We start from the raw sequence: 13375 nt of genomic DNA on the forward strand, positions 1-13375 counted from the left end.
ATCTAAGGAGGTATTTCCTCCATGAGTCTCCATCTCCCAAAAGCCACATGCTATGGCTGTGTCTAGACTGGCCAGTTTTTCCGGAAAATCAGCCGCTTTTCTGGAAAAACTTGCCAGCTGTCTACACTGGCCGCTTGAATTTCTTCAAAAGCACTGACTTCCTACTGTCTGAAATCAGTGCTTTTTGCGGAAACATTATGCTGCTCCCGTTTGGGCAAAAGTCCCTTTTGCGCAAAACTTTTGCGCAAAACTTTTGCGCAAATGGGCCAGTGTAGACAGCTCAGATTTGTTTTCCGCAAAAAAGCCCGAAAATGGTGATCAGGGCTTTTTTGCGGAAAAGTGCATCTAGATTGGCCACGGACGCTCTTCCGCAAAAAGTGCTTTTGTGGAAAAGCGTCCGTGCCAATCTAGATGCTCTGTTCTGAAAATGCTTTTAACGGAAAACTTTTCCATTAAAAGCATTTCCAGAAAATTATGCCAGTGTAGACGTAGCCTATAAGAAGCAGGAACTTGTTGTTGCTGTCCATGACTACCCTGAATTAATTCATCCCGTGGACCTGCAATTAAGCCTTGGTTGAACTAGCTCTGGCTCCAAATGAATGACCACAGATGAGCAACAGCAGAACTGCCTGATTAATTGGCCCACTTCATAGGAGGCAGGAACCACCAGGCATGCTCTTAGACCAGCAGCAACAGCAGGCTGCTGGTTGCTCAGCATTTACAGCCACAGCTGTGATCATTTCTATGCCTGCCTTATTCTCAGGTGTGCTCCTTTGCCTAGTTTCTGACCTTTAGCTTTGATTCCTGGCTCCAGCGCTAATCACAAGGACAGATCACCCCCACCCCCTGTATATATCACATGAAGAACTTAGTAGATATCCTACATAGTCACTGACTCTGATTTTTGCTCTTTGGCCTTTATGGGCTCACAGATGTTCCCAGACAGCCTTCAGTAAATTGTTCAAGCCAATTTCCAAGCACAGTAGTAACACAATTTTGAGTTAGGTTCCTCCCAAGGAGAAAGTGGGAATTATTCACTTATTTCCCCCCTCCGGAATGAGGTCACACAGCATATATGTCTTTGTATGCTTTGCCTCTAGAAGATGGTCCTTCTTTTCTAAAACTTATGTCAGATTCTTTTTGTAATCTGTTAAATGTAGTAAAGGAAAGTGCTTAAGAACAAGGTTTAATATATACAACGGTACAGGGAGGTGCACAAGAAGGCCAAACAAAGCAGGTTGTGAACCTGTAGTGCACCAACTGGATGTGCAGTAACATCCCATGTGGATGCTGCTGCAGTGCACTGAAAGTCCCAAAGTGAGGCTTTGCTTACTACTACTTTAACTGTTTGACATTTTATATATGACTAGAAAATTTACTGGGTGTTGCTTGGGTCATTAAGGAGGGGCTCAGGGCATGGGTGTGTGGGTACTGGAGTCAGGGCAAAGACTTGGGAATGTGGGGGGCTCAGGGCAGAGGGCTGGTGGTGTGGGAGGTGCATGAGTCAGAATTGGGGAGTAAAGGGGTAGGAGTGCAGGAGCCAGAGCAGGGGGTGGGGGATACATGGCTGCAGGTAGGGGGCTCAGGGCAGGAGGTGGGGGTGGCTATCAGCTTCTCCCTGGGATGGCCCAGGGGTGGCAGAGTCTGCACAGCCTGCCGATTGGCTTTTCCCCAGGGCCAGCCTTGATGTGGCGAGGGCTGCACAGCCCACCCGCCCACTTCTCCCCAGGGCCAGCCTGGGGACAGTGGGGGCCATGCTGCTGACCACTGGCTGCTCCCTGAGGCTGGTGCACTTTCTGCCCCCTCTGCAGTCATTCTGGGGTAAAACAGTCTCTGCTATCACACCCCTCCCTTTCTGTTTGATGAAAAACAATCACATTCCACGCACATACCATTGTCCTAGCCCAACCAAACGCTGACCTTGCTTTAAGTTATGATAAGAGGAAACTACATCCCAGATTGGTGGTCCTAGCTCTTACCATTTATAAGGAATTCTTGAACAAACAAAATGAAACAAATGGATGGACACACAGACAGACAGATGTACAAACTTGATATCCTTCTGATCCTCTTCTATGTATTTTTTTCTGCCAGCTAGCTTCTTTCTCACTCTGTTATGACAGGAGTTCTAAATGAGTGCCATCCCATCAACTGCAAGTAGCTTAAGCGATCAGATAAAAATGTGAAATATCTTGCCATTTCGTCTTAGCAAAGTATTATATTGATTCAATACCACTTTCTGTTGGATTGAATAATTTTAACCTATTTGACTAGTAGATTTCCACACAGCCAAACCTCTTTGAGCCAAACTTTTTATTCCAATTTTAAATTTCCAGTGAATGCTTTTATATGACCTCTGATTTAATAGATATGCAACCAAAAGATTTCCAGGCAACAGTTAGCTATATTTATTAAACTATATATATAATCTTAATTATGCTATCTCAAATTCAATGTGAAATAGCAGCTACACAGATGGACTATTATATATCTCAATCTTCATACGGTAAGTTGTCATTCTGGTAAATGCACTGAAATTTCCTGGATTTCATTAAGAGTCAGATAAGTGCTCCCCCTCACCTTTCCTACGGTAAAACAAAATGTAAGTTGCAAGTAAGAGCTGATCTTATTGACAAATACTTTTGTCATTTGCATGCTCAGATCGTTTAGCATAGTTATTCCCCAATTACTTCTATAACTTGTGAAGCCAGACCATTCCTATTCTGTCCCCCTCTGTCTTCCTATCCACCCAAGTTCTAGGGCAATAAAATTATCTGTGCTTGAATTGAACCCTTTCCTCCTACTGGTCCAACATGCTGACTGATAGCATTGTACTGAAAAGACAACAGCTTTTCCAAGGGAAGATTATATGATGAGGTTGGCTATAATAGCAAGGAACTGTATTCAGTGACCAAGGAAGTTCCTTCCAATTCAATGATCCCCTGGAATTTCCAGGCTGGAAAGGTACATTTCATGCACTCCCCTGTCCATGGATAAAATACTGACTCCATTGAATTCAATAAAGTGCATTGCCATTGCTTCAGTGAGGCCAGGATTTCATCCCAATAGCTGAAGCAGTATGACTCTAAATTATCCCAGGGTTGTAAGTAGCTGAATGCCACAATCTGGCCTGCAAAATATTAAGCACAGTTTTACCATGATAAATATGTCAACTTGTTGTTGTTCATCTTTTGTCAATCTGATTCTCATTTTCAATAATAACAAATCTAACACATTCAAGTGCACCAATACCCTGGAAAGTACTCAGCAACTTAAATATTTTTCACTGCTCCAAGCCTGCAGAACAGTACAATAATTTTAAAAGATGACAGTAATCACAATGGTGTATTTGTCTTTGCCACAGTAGTTAGGACCTTTTTTTTTCTTACTTAGAATAGGAAATGCTATAGCTATCGGGTTAAATTTAACTTCCAACCCAAGAGGAAATGTTGTTTCTTTTTTTTTAAAGGGGCCTTGTGCACAGCATAGGAACATTTTACACACACATTAAGAAACACTTAAACCCACCAGTTCACAAATCTTTAACAACTTTTTTTTGTCTTTGTTGCATCCCTCCCCAGCTTCCTGCAGCATTAGCATGACATCCTTTGCTGCAGCCACAAATTAAAATATCTCTTTCTTGTTGATAGCACCAACTGCAGAAAACTGAAACACATTAGCAGAATTGAAGTAGGCAGTCTGTGATTTTGATTGTCCCATTCTGCAGGAACATTCAAATGTATCCCTCATGGCAAACCATACAAGTAACAAACATAGGTCCTGAAACTAGTATTCGAGGCTGGAAGGTGCTGCAGAATCTCCTAGCTTGAAATGGTTTCCCTCATATACAGGGTTTCCAGTTGGTACAACAGCTATCATCGCCCCCACCATAAAAATTGTTCCAACACTCCTGGAAACAAAACTGGAAGAGCTTCTGATACAAAAACATGCCTTAAATAGTTCCATTGTTTTAAACCAAAAATCACCTACATGAAGAAGAAAATTGTCCAGTAGATACTAAAATAAGTAGCTGATCTAAGTCAGCCTAATTCCTAGTGAGCTTATGTCCACATCACAACAGTAATCATAACAACACATTTCTTTGTTACTAGTTCTATCAGGAAGCCCGGGGAATTAACAGACTCAGATGAAGCTACTCTCTCAGCCTTATATATGGCCCCTCCAAAACAGGATTGAAATATATTCATGCTGTGGTATGGCAAAGCCTATATGGGTGCCTTCTGCATTGCATTGATTTTGTGGACAGTGAAGGTTTGTCCACTCTTTTGCTGAGGCATGTCACTACAGCAGGGATATGCAATAATTCTCTGTTAAACTCTATATAGTTCAAGACACCTATAAAACTTATTTTTTTCTGACACAGTCTCCGAATTTTCTGTGAGGGTAAGAAATTAGAATCATAACCAGTATTTGTTTCCAGCCCTTTTGTGGCAGTTGACAGCAATGATCTGGCTACTGTTAATGAGACGAGTGAATGAAATGTTCCATTTGAATGGTAATACAGCATGAATGGAAACTGTCACCCTGCAAACTGATAGCTAGTTGAACGACAGATGCAAGGATGCTGAATTGTGGACTTTTTTACACAAAGCAAAATACCTAATCTATTAACATGGGAACTTTCTTCTGGCCTACAGAAATATCTGTGCTACAACTATTACCACACCCAAGTATTGTGCATCTCTAATAGATTAACATATCAGCACCAAATTTTGAAAAACAAGTAGACAGGATGTGGTATCAAATATCACCCTAATAGTTTGCACTCAACCAAAACACATTAATTACATCTAAGTTCTCTTTCACTAATGCTGCAGGGTAGGCTCAAATGTTATGCTGGTCCAGAGTAGGTATCTATGATGAAAAGGCTGGAAACCCCTGGCCTAGAGGCTCGAAATAAAGAGACAATGTAGTAGCTCCAGATAGAGAAAATCAAGCCACCGTGGAGATTTCCTTAAGACCAATGGTTAAGAAAAAAAAAAGAATACGCTCAGGGCACATCTATACTTACCGCAAGATCAGCGCTCTGGAGGTTGATCTTCTAGCGTTCAATTTAGCAGGTCTAGTATAGACCCGTAAATTGAACGTCCTGCTGGTGTCCAGTACTCTTCCTTTTGCAAGGAGTAAGTGAAGCCAATGGGAGTGTTGGCTCCCATTGGCTTCCCTCAGTATGGATGCCACCAAAGCTCAGCTTAAGGTAAACCATCTCCAGCTACGCATTTTGCATAGCTGAAGTTGTGTACCTTAAGCCAACCTTCCTGGTCTAGTATAGACCAGGCCCCAATGAGGAATCAAGGAGATAAAAGGTGCTGCAGCTGAAGAACACGCTCTACAATCTGCCCTGAGTAAGGGGCAGCATTTTGTTCTGATCCACGGCATCAACCCTTCAGTGTCATATGTAGAAGCCACAGTAGTAGGCTGGAACCAACTCTCTGTCCACTTTTTATCCCCCTCTATTCAAATGAACAGGGGGTACTAGATCATGATCTGGGCCTAAATCACATGTGTGAGGGAGGGGGAGAAACTGCACTGAGGAAATAAATAAAAGAGAATAAGTTCAAGAATGAATGTGAGACACAGTGAACACAAACTGGATGAAGAACAGTGAAACAATGCTCTGAACATTGAGAGATTCATGGGCACATGGTAAATGTTAATATCTATTGCTGTGAACAATCAGAGCATTTATAATTAAGGTTAAGATTTGTCCATGGTTATTATTAGTAAAAGTCAGGGACTTGTTACAGGCAACAAACAAAAATTCAAGAAAGCCTATGACCCATCCCTATCTTTTACTAACAATAACTGACAAAATGGGAAGGGAGGATCCAGCATCCACCACAACTGTGGCTCCAGGGTCCCTTGGGCACCCACAGGTGCTTGGACATCCAGGGTCCCCTCACCACCCACAGTGGCTGAGAGTGCTGCGGATCTCCCGCCAACTTCAGCAGCGCAGAGTTGAAGGGGCCCAACATCACCCGTGCCATCTGGGAACTCTAGGGTCTGTGACTGGGAGCTGAAGGAACCCCCCTTCACTTGTGACAGCTGAGAAATCCAAGGTCCCTCTGCTGCCTTCATGCCATCTTTTATTCCCAACAGATGCATGGCCACCTGCACTATCTGGCAGACTGGGAAGGCTATGACACCTCCCATGTCCTTGACTCTAACTAGGTGGGGGAAATCCACAATGCTCATCTGCACAAACCTGGACTAGCACTGCCTCAGAGGACCTGAGGGGAGAGGGAAATGATGTAAGAACCGGCAGGAATCAAAGGTGGAACCATGGGGGTTCTGTTCTGCTGATGCTTCTGCCTCATCCCTGGAAGCTTAGTCTGTGTTCCCTTGCAGGATCATTTGGGGCTAGGCTCTGCAAGAAGCGCTGTCTGACACTGCTGGCAGGGGAGGGCAAAGGGGCTGCCCCAGACCCTTTAAATCACCACTGGAGCTGCAGGTGGCACAGAAGGTGGGGAGTGTGGTGGAGGCTAGCCACCAGACCCTTGTACCCAAAACCTCACCCCTCCCAGGAGCACAGAGCCACTCCCTGTCTTGCCCCCGGGCTGGGCAATTCTGTTGCTGCCTCCCGCCCCCCCACCCCTGGCCTGAGTGGTGGCCCTTTCACAGCCCACTTATTAACTGATGCTAGTATTTAAACCAGGGGAAGTTGTGTGAGCAACAATGCAGGATGCCTGTCTTGGCTCTAGACCTTGCTGGTGGCAGACCCTCCACTCTAGCTCCTGACCCTGGTTTGTACTCAGCTTTGCTATGTGCTTCCTGTCTATAACCTGGTTTCTGACCCCAATTTCTTGCTATCTTGACCCAGCTCAACTACCCCTCTGCTATTTGCCTGCCACCTGCTACTTGGTGCCTGACCCAGGTCGTCTTGTATCCTCACCCTGCTTGCTCCCAATTCTGCTACTCTTATCCTGACTGCAATTTAGCGGCTGACCAGTACACACAGGCTGCCCATGTCTCTGGCTATGGCACTAAGTCCCTGATAAATGTGAATCTGTGCTGCAAACTATTTTTCTGTTATTTGATTACATACAAAATATAGGGCTATATATTTTTAAGGAATTTTACTTCTTCCAGTGCCATAATCATTCAGCAGATGTCATATTAATGTTCCAAATGAAAAATAAATTCACCGTTAGAGTGAAATTTAAGCAAGGAAAGATTCAAGCTCCAGATGATTTTTTAAAAAGACATTTACTATGTAAGGGAGTAAAATATATGTCTCCTGCAATTTAACTCTGGACTCATTGCTACAAGCCAATAATTAATCTATCTAATGGAGAGCTAAAATCCCATACTCTTTTATCACAAATAGGGATGCCTATTCTGGTAGCCTTTTCTGCATAAAATGCTACCATTATATTCAAATCTCAATTCTCATGATACAGCATAATACAATGTGTATGCTACTGGTTATACTTTGACTGCTAATAAAGACCATCTGGTGTGGAAGGATCAAAGTAAGGAGGACACTTTCATCTCTGAGCAAGAGTCTTCTTACGTAACTTAAGGAAGGTACATAATGCACCTCACATATCTTTGTCCATTTCAGCAAATCAGAAATTAATGTCAGAATATATGGATGCTTCACTTTCTATTACCTATAAAATTGACAAAGGCAATGCTGAAATATGGTTACACTCTAATGTATTTTCTCAGAGTTAGACAATTAATCATTTTTTTTCTTTCATCCTATTTGAGACTCAGATACATAGTTATCAGAGATACTCACATACATACCACCACCTGTTGTGCTGATATTATATGCCTAGCCTCTCTGGTCAAAGACTACAGGAATTAGTGACTCCCTGAGGAGTGACTAAATTAAGAACAAAAACAAAGGGCATATTTTCAAGGAGTTAAATAGCTTGAAACATTGCTCATTAAAAAGGAGGAAATTATACTTCACCAGCAACTAGATCGCTTTCTGAAGTACCAAGCTCTTGCCGTGATAATCTGTAACAGGAATCAAATATGAGTTGCCTGATACCCTTAACATTTCTGAGACTTACATCTTCCCCTGTGAATAACTTTGATGATTTTCAGTGGTTTCATTATTCTGAAGTAATGATAGCATATTTGTTTCTACTGTCATTCAGCTTATTACACAAACTACTTTTGCAAATATACACAGATGAAGCTTTTTCATTGGTGACAGGGAATGGAGGCTGAAGAAGGCTAACCCTCTCCAAATCTCTATTAAACACTCCCAGATATTGCAAAGTGTCTGAAAACGAGTCAAGACAAATTCAAAAATCCATTCTTCAAAAAGAGAATTGATAACAGAAATCACGGCTCTGAAAATAGTGAGGGATCATTCTGAGAAAGTTATTGGAAAGAGGTATGCAGTTATGGTAGGCAGATGAAATAATAGACTTCTCCAACAAAGAACTGTGGAGAAGTTGTTTTATGCCCTGTGATATGTGGATGATGAAGCAAATGTTATTGAATAGCTCACTGGATGTCCAAGCAGCCGTTATGCCAGTAGAGGGAATCTTATCAATAATTAAAGATGTATTATAGTACTGTATCTGAGGATCACCTGCTGTTGTGGATAATGCTGTGGTGCTGCCTCAGACACAGCAGATTTAGTTTCAGAGTTAGTAAACAGATTGCAACAGGAGCAACCATGAGCTCTATATACTCATTGCTATGGGCATGCTTTGAATTTGCCAGGATATTATTAATGTTATACCTTGCTATCAAGATAAACTCTTGAAATTAAATCACAAAAGGAATATAAAAATTCCTCAAATGAGAAGCTATATTTCAGGACATCACAGGCAGCTGGGTCCTCACTTAGGGATGCCAGGTGTCTGGTTTTCAACAAAATTGCCTGGTTGAAAAGGGACTCTGGTGTCTTTAGTCAGCACTACGGAGCAGGCCTTAAAAGTCCAGCCAATGGCAAAGCAGGTCTAAGGCAGGTACACTACATGCCGTGGCTCTGCATAGCTCCTGGAATGAATGCAATGTCCCTCCCTCCCCATCTCTTACATGTAGGGGCAGCCAGGAGGTTCTGCATGCTGCCCCCATCCCAAGTGCCTGCTTTCCAGCTCCCATTGGCTAGGAACCATGGCCAGTGAGAACTGCAGGGGCAGTGCCTGTAGACGAGGCAGCATGCAGAGCCACCTGGATGCTCCCCTGCATAAGAGCTGGAGAGGGGACATGCCACTGCCTCTGGGACCTGCTTGAGGAAAATGCTGCCTGGAATCTGAATCTCTGAACCCCCCTGCCCTCCCGTGCCCCAATCTCCTGCACCAACCCTGATTCCCCCTTCCACCCTCTGTAGCCTTCAATCCCAGCCTGGAGCAGTCTCTTGGACTTCAAATGCCTCATCTGCAACTTCACCTCAGAGTACACACCTTCAGCCAGAGTCCTCACACATACACCCTGCATCCTAACCCACTGTCTCAGCCCTGAGCCCCCTCCCACATCTTGTATGAGGAATAACACCTATTACAAAATAGCTATTTTAGAATAGGGTGTGTGTAGACAGGGCAGCTTGAGTAATTTTGAAATAAGAAGCCTCTAGGAAATCTCACAAGTGCCCTGAGGGCCACTGTGTTCACACTCATCAAAACTCTATAGCTTCCCTTCCCCTGCAGCCCTTAAAGCTGCAGCCCGAGGAGAAACAGTGTGCGGCACACAGCAGGCCCTGACAGCCCTGAGTCACATAGCAGCTGCCAGACCAGCGCTTTCTGCTACCATGAATGATCCCGATGCCCCCACTGATCCCTCCACAGCTGTAAAGGAACTAGCAGCCAGCTCCCAGGACCCTACAGAGGCACAGAAGAGGCGTGTGCAGAAATCCTGAACCTTATTGAGGTCTGGGGAAAGGAGGCAAACCTCCAGGATCTCTGCACCAGACTCAGAAATGCAGATGTCTATGGTCAGATGGCCGATACCCTAGCCACCAAGGGCCACTTGTGCACCCAAGAGCAGGTGCACATGGAAGAACTTAGGCAGGCCTATGCCAAGGCTAGGGAGCACAGCCCATATTATGCCCAGTTCCACCATATCCTGGGGGGCGGATCAGTCCTTTTCCCTCCTTTGTTGTGGACTCAGGGCAAGAGATTTCCATCACTGCCCTCCTGGGGGACAAAGCCAAGGAGGAGGTAGAGGAGGAGCCAGACGAAGCCAGCACCAACTCGATGCCTGCCAGCCAGGAGGTCATGGTCGCCCTAGAGCCGGCACCCCTGGGCATCATCCAAAGCCAGGGAAGGCCCCTCAGGTGAGAGCTATTACTTTCCCTATACACACACGGGTGGAGGCAGTGGGCAGCCAGGGGCTGCTGCATGCTCCTCGTTTGGCCTTCTCAGCCTGGGAATCACACAGCAGTCTGTACACATGGGTGCACTGGAGCGCCAGTCTGGGGGACACAGCCCCAGGAGGCAACATCAGAGGACCCTTGTGCTCTGGCTCACAGAGTGTCTGGACAGGCCTACCTTACTCCTGACACTGGGGTGGGCACCCTTCTACCATAAACCACCACTAAAAGGAGGCTGCAGAATGGAGACACACATGCACATTCTGGAGTGCCCGCAGTCTCGGGGCAGCATCCACTCCCAGAGACAGTGCAATGAGGTGGAGGAGAATCTGCCACTCACACACACCTCCCCAACATTCCCCAGAACCCATTATATTACAGACACTCCCAGCATAATGGGAGAAATCGTACCCAGTACCCACCTCCATCTCTGGGAACCTCTTCTAACTGTAGAAAATTCAGCAACGGCTGCCTTCGGAGCCCAGATCTGAAGGCAGAAGAAAAGTGACAGTGGAAATCTTGGACCCTCCCCCCCCCCCAAACACCTTAGCAACCCTCCCCCATTCTATTTTGGGAAGGGCCCCCATTGTTACAACATCCTGAAATTTCAGATGAAAACATCTTAAATTATTAAATTTACCAATTTAAAAGTCCTCTGGCCAGAATTGGACCATAATGGACCATGAATTTGGTAGGGCCCTATCTATAAATTGTGGATATTGAATGAAATTCTACCTCTATAATCCAAATGTTGAACACTTGAACTTTGTTATCTGAGTGGATTAGTGTCCTTTGCCTTTAATCCTCCTATTCACTCTGGTACAATAGTTTTACACTTTTGCCTAGTATAAGCTTCTATGCCAGAAGATGGCTTCCTTCATCATCCATATTATGAATAGCAGGGGGAAATGCCAGGCTTGTTACTTGTTAAGGCCACTGCTGACATTTTAATAAAAATATGTAAATTAAATCTTATATAGCATTTACTCTAATGCAGTTCTTGTAAAAAGTTTTAGTGCTGTATAAAATGTATTATAAGAAGCCTCTCAAAATAGGTTGAATTCTGATAACAGTCTGTCAGATTATGTAGAAATGCAGATAATGTATTTTAAATCTTAGACTCCTTCTTATCCTCCACAAACATGGATTTTACATTTGAAATTAAGTATAACTAGTTCTAAATATAGCACAATAAACTTTTATTTTGATCCATCAACCTGATATTGAAATAGGATCTTTACAATGTAAACCATTTTATTACATCACAAAACCACCAAATGAACCAGCCTGACTGGTTTTCTCACGAGGCTCTGGACAAATATGGCAAGGATGATTCAGGTCTGGCTGAAGATCCCATATGCCTGTGTAGACCCAGCGCTGACCCTCAGTTTCATGACCACTAAGTTCTCCACAATTTATTCGATAACACAAGAAAATTAGAATTTATGCAGTACATAAACTGTTACTGCTGAGAAGTTCTTGTAGTTTAAAGCATCTGTTTTCATACATTTATTCATATTTTAAAGTAAATGCTTATTGAGTCTTATATGTAAGAGTGATAAAGAGCATTGCCATTTAAACTTCTCAGAGGGAAATAATAGAGGGGAGTCTGAGAGGTAGCCATGTTAGTCTGTAACTTTAAAAACAACTAGTAGTCCTGTGGCACCTTAAGGTGCATTTACACTGTCCGCATAGCTCGAAATAAGCTATGCAATTTGAGCTATGCAAATTGCACAGCTTATTTCAAGTGTATTTCAAAATAAACCATTATTCCATAATGTCCCTTAATCCTTATGAAATGATGTTTACAGGGATATCAGGATAGTGAGCATGTTATTTCAGAAGCTATTTCGAAATAACGGGCTTGTTTAAAAGGCACAAAATAACTATTTTGGGATACCGGAGGTGTATTCATATATATATATATATACAGGGCTCGACAAATAATGAAAGTAGAAGTGGCGACTAGATTACAACCCGGAAGAGCCAGGTTCGGACGATCTGCGCATGCGCAGATCGCCGGACAGCGAGTGGGGCTTACCGCGGTTTGGCAAGCCCTGTATATATATATAACCCTAAAATTCAAAGCCTCTGCTGGATTATATGGTTTTTATTTTATCTTTTCAATTGGAGGTTGTCCCCATTCCCCATAAAGATGAAGGGAACTGGAGGGCAGGGCTTGTTCCAGTATTCAATATTTAAGGTTTCCAGGGGAACCCCAATCCTGACTTAATAGACATGTGAAATTATAATATTTTTGCACAGCTAAGGCTTCAGAATTCTCTAGAAAAAGCACTCTTTTGTTTACTAAAGGCAGAAGAGCTGCAGAAGGGAGGCTTTACTGTAGCAATCCAGAATGCATCTGATGGGGAAAAACAATGAGTCATACCCTATTAATACAGTTGATTTAGGTCCTTGTTTCCTGGGCTCACCTAAAATATTCAGTTCCAAACTGTTCACCATGCACACTTGGGTGCCCAGTGAGAACCTCTTAGAAACTAAAAATAGATTTCTTCCTCTGCGTCATTTGGCTATCGTACAAGAGATTCTGCCTCTTGGGTCCCTTTTGGCAAGTCCCCTAATAGACGAAGGGAAGAAATATTGGCCAGCCTTCTGATACCTACTCAGATCTGGATATGCTAGGTGACCGGATGAATGATCTCAGCGTTACTTCAGCATTGTCTAATCCTCTGGTTTTGGAAAAATAAATCTATTAGCGTATGCACACAAAATAGATAACGGTGGCTTTGTATTGGTCTCTCAGGTTTTCCAGTCACTTAATGTTGTCAGTTTGAGTGACTATTCATCTGAGTCTATACTGTAGTTTGCCTTGTAGGAGAGGACAGAATTGTATATAATCCCAAAACACTATGCAAACTGCTTGACTTTACCCACAACTTAGGTTGAAAGTCAGCAGCTGTTTAATAGCACAGAACATTATAAAAGTTAGCACAGTAGGTGAAGAATATATAATATTGTAATAGAAATATATAATGTTATTAATCTACTGTTCTAATTTGCATGGTGTTCTGTTTTGTTAAACAACTGATGTCCATTGAAACTGCAGGAGGAATT

General features: G+C 43.3%; 1 long non-coding RNA gene across 1 annotated transcript; it reads right to left on the reverse strand.

Annotated features, from left to right (window-relative positions):
* Positions 1-2324: 2324 nt before the first annotated feature.
* On the reverse strand, positions 2325-10823 carry LOC112546571 (uncharacterized). Its single transcript, XR_003090297.3, has 3 exons — positions 10723-10823; positions 7943-7989; positions 2325-2585 (listed from the first exon to the last, which is right to left on the reverse strand). It is a non-coding gene; the product is annotated as an uncharacterized LOC112546571 (long non-coding RNA).
* Between the last annotated feature and the right edge of the window lie 2552 nt (positions 10824-13375).

The sequence above is a fragment of the Pelodiscus sinensis genome, chromosome 1 (genome assembly GCF_052426305.1).
Source record: "Pelodiscus sinensis isolate ZL-2025 chromosome 1, ASM5242630v1, whole genome shotgun sequence".
In the NCBI taxonomy this organism is placed as follows: Eukaryota; Metazoa; Chordata; order Testudines; family Trionychidae; genus Pelodiscus; species Pelodiscus sinensis.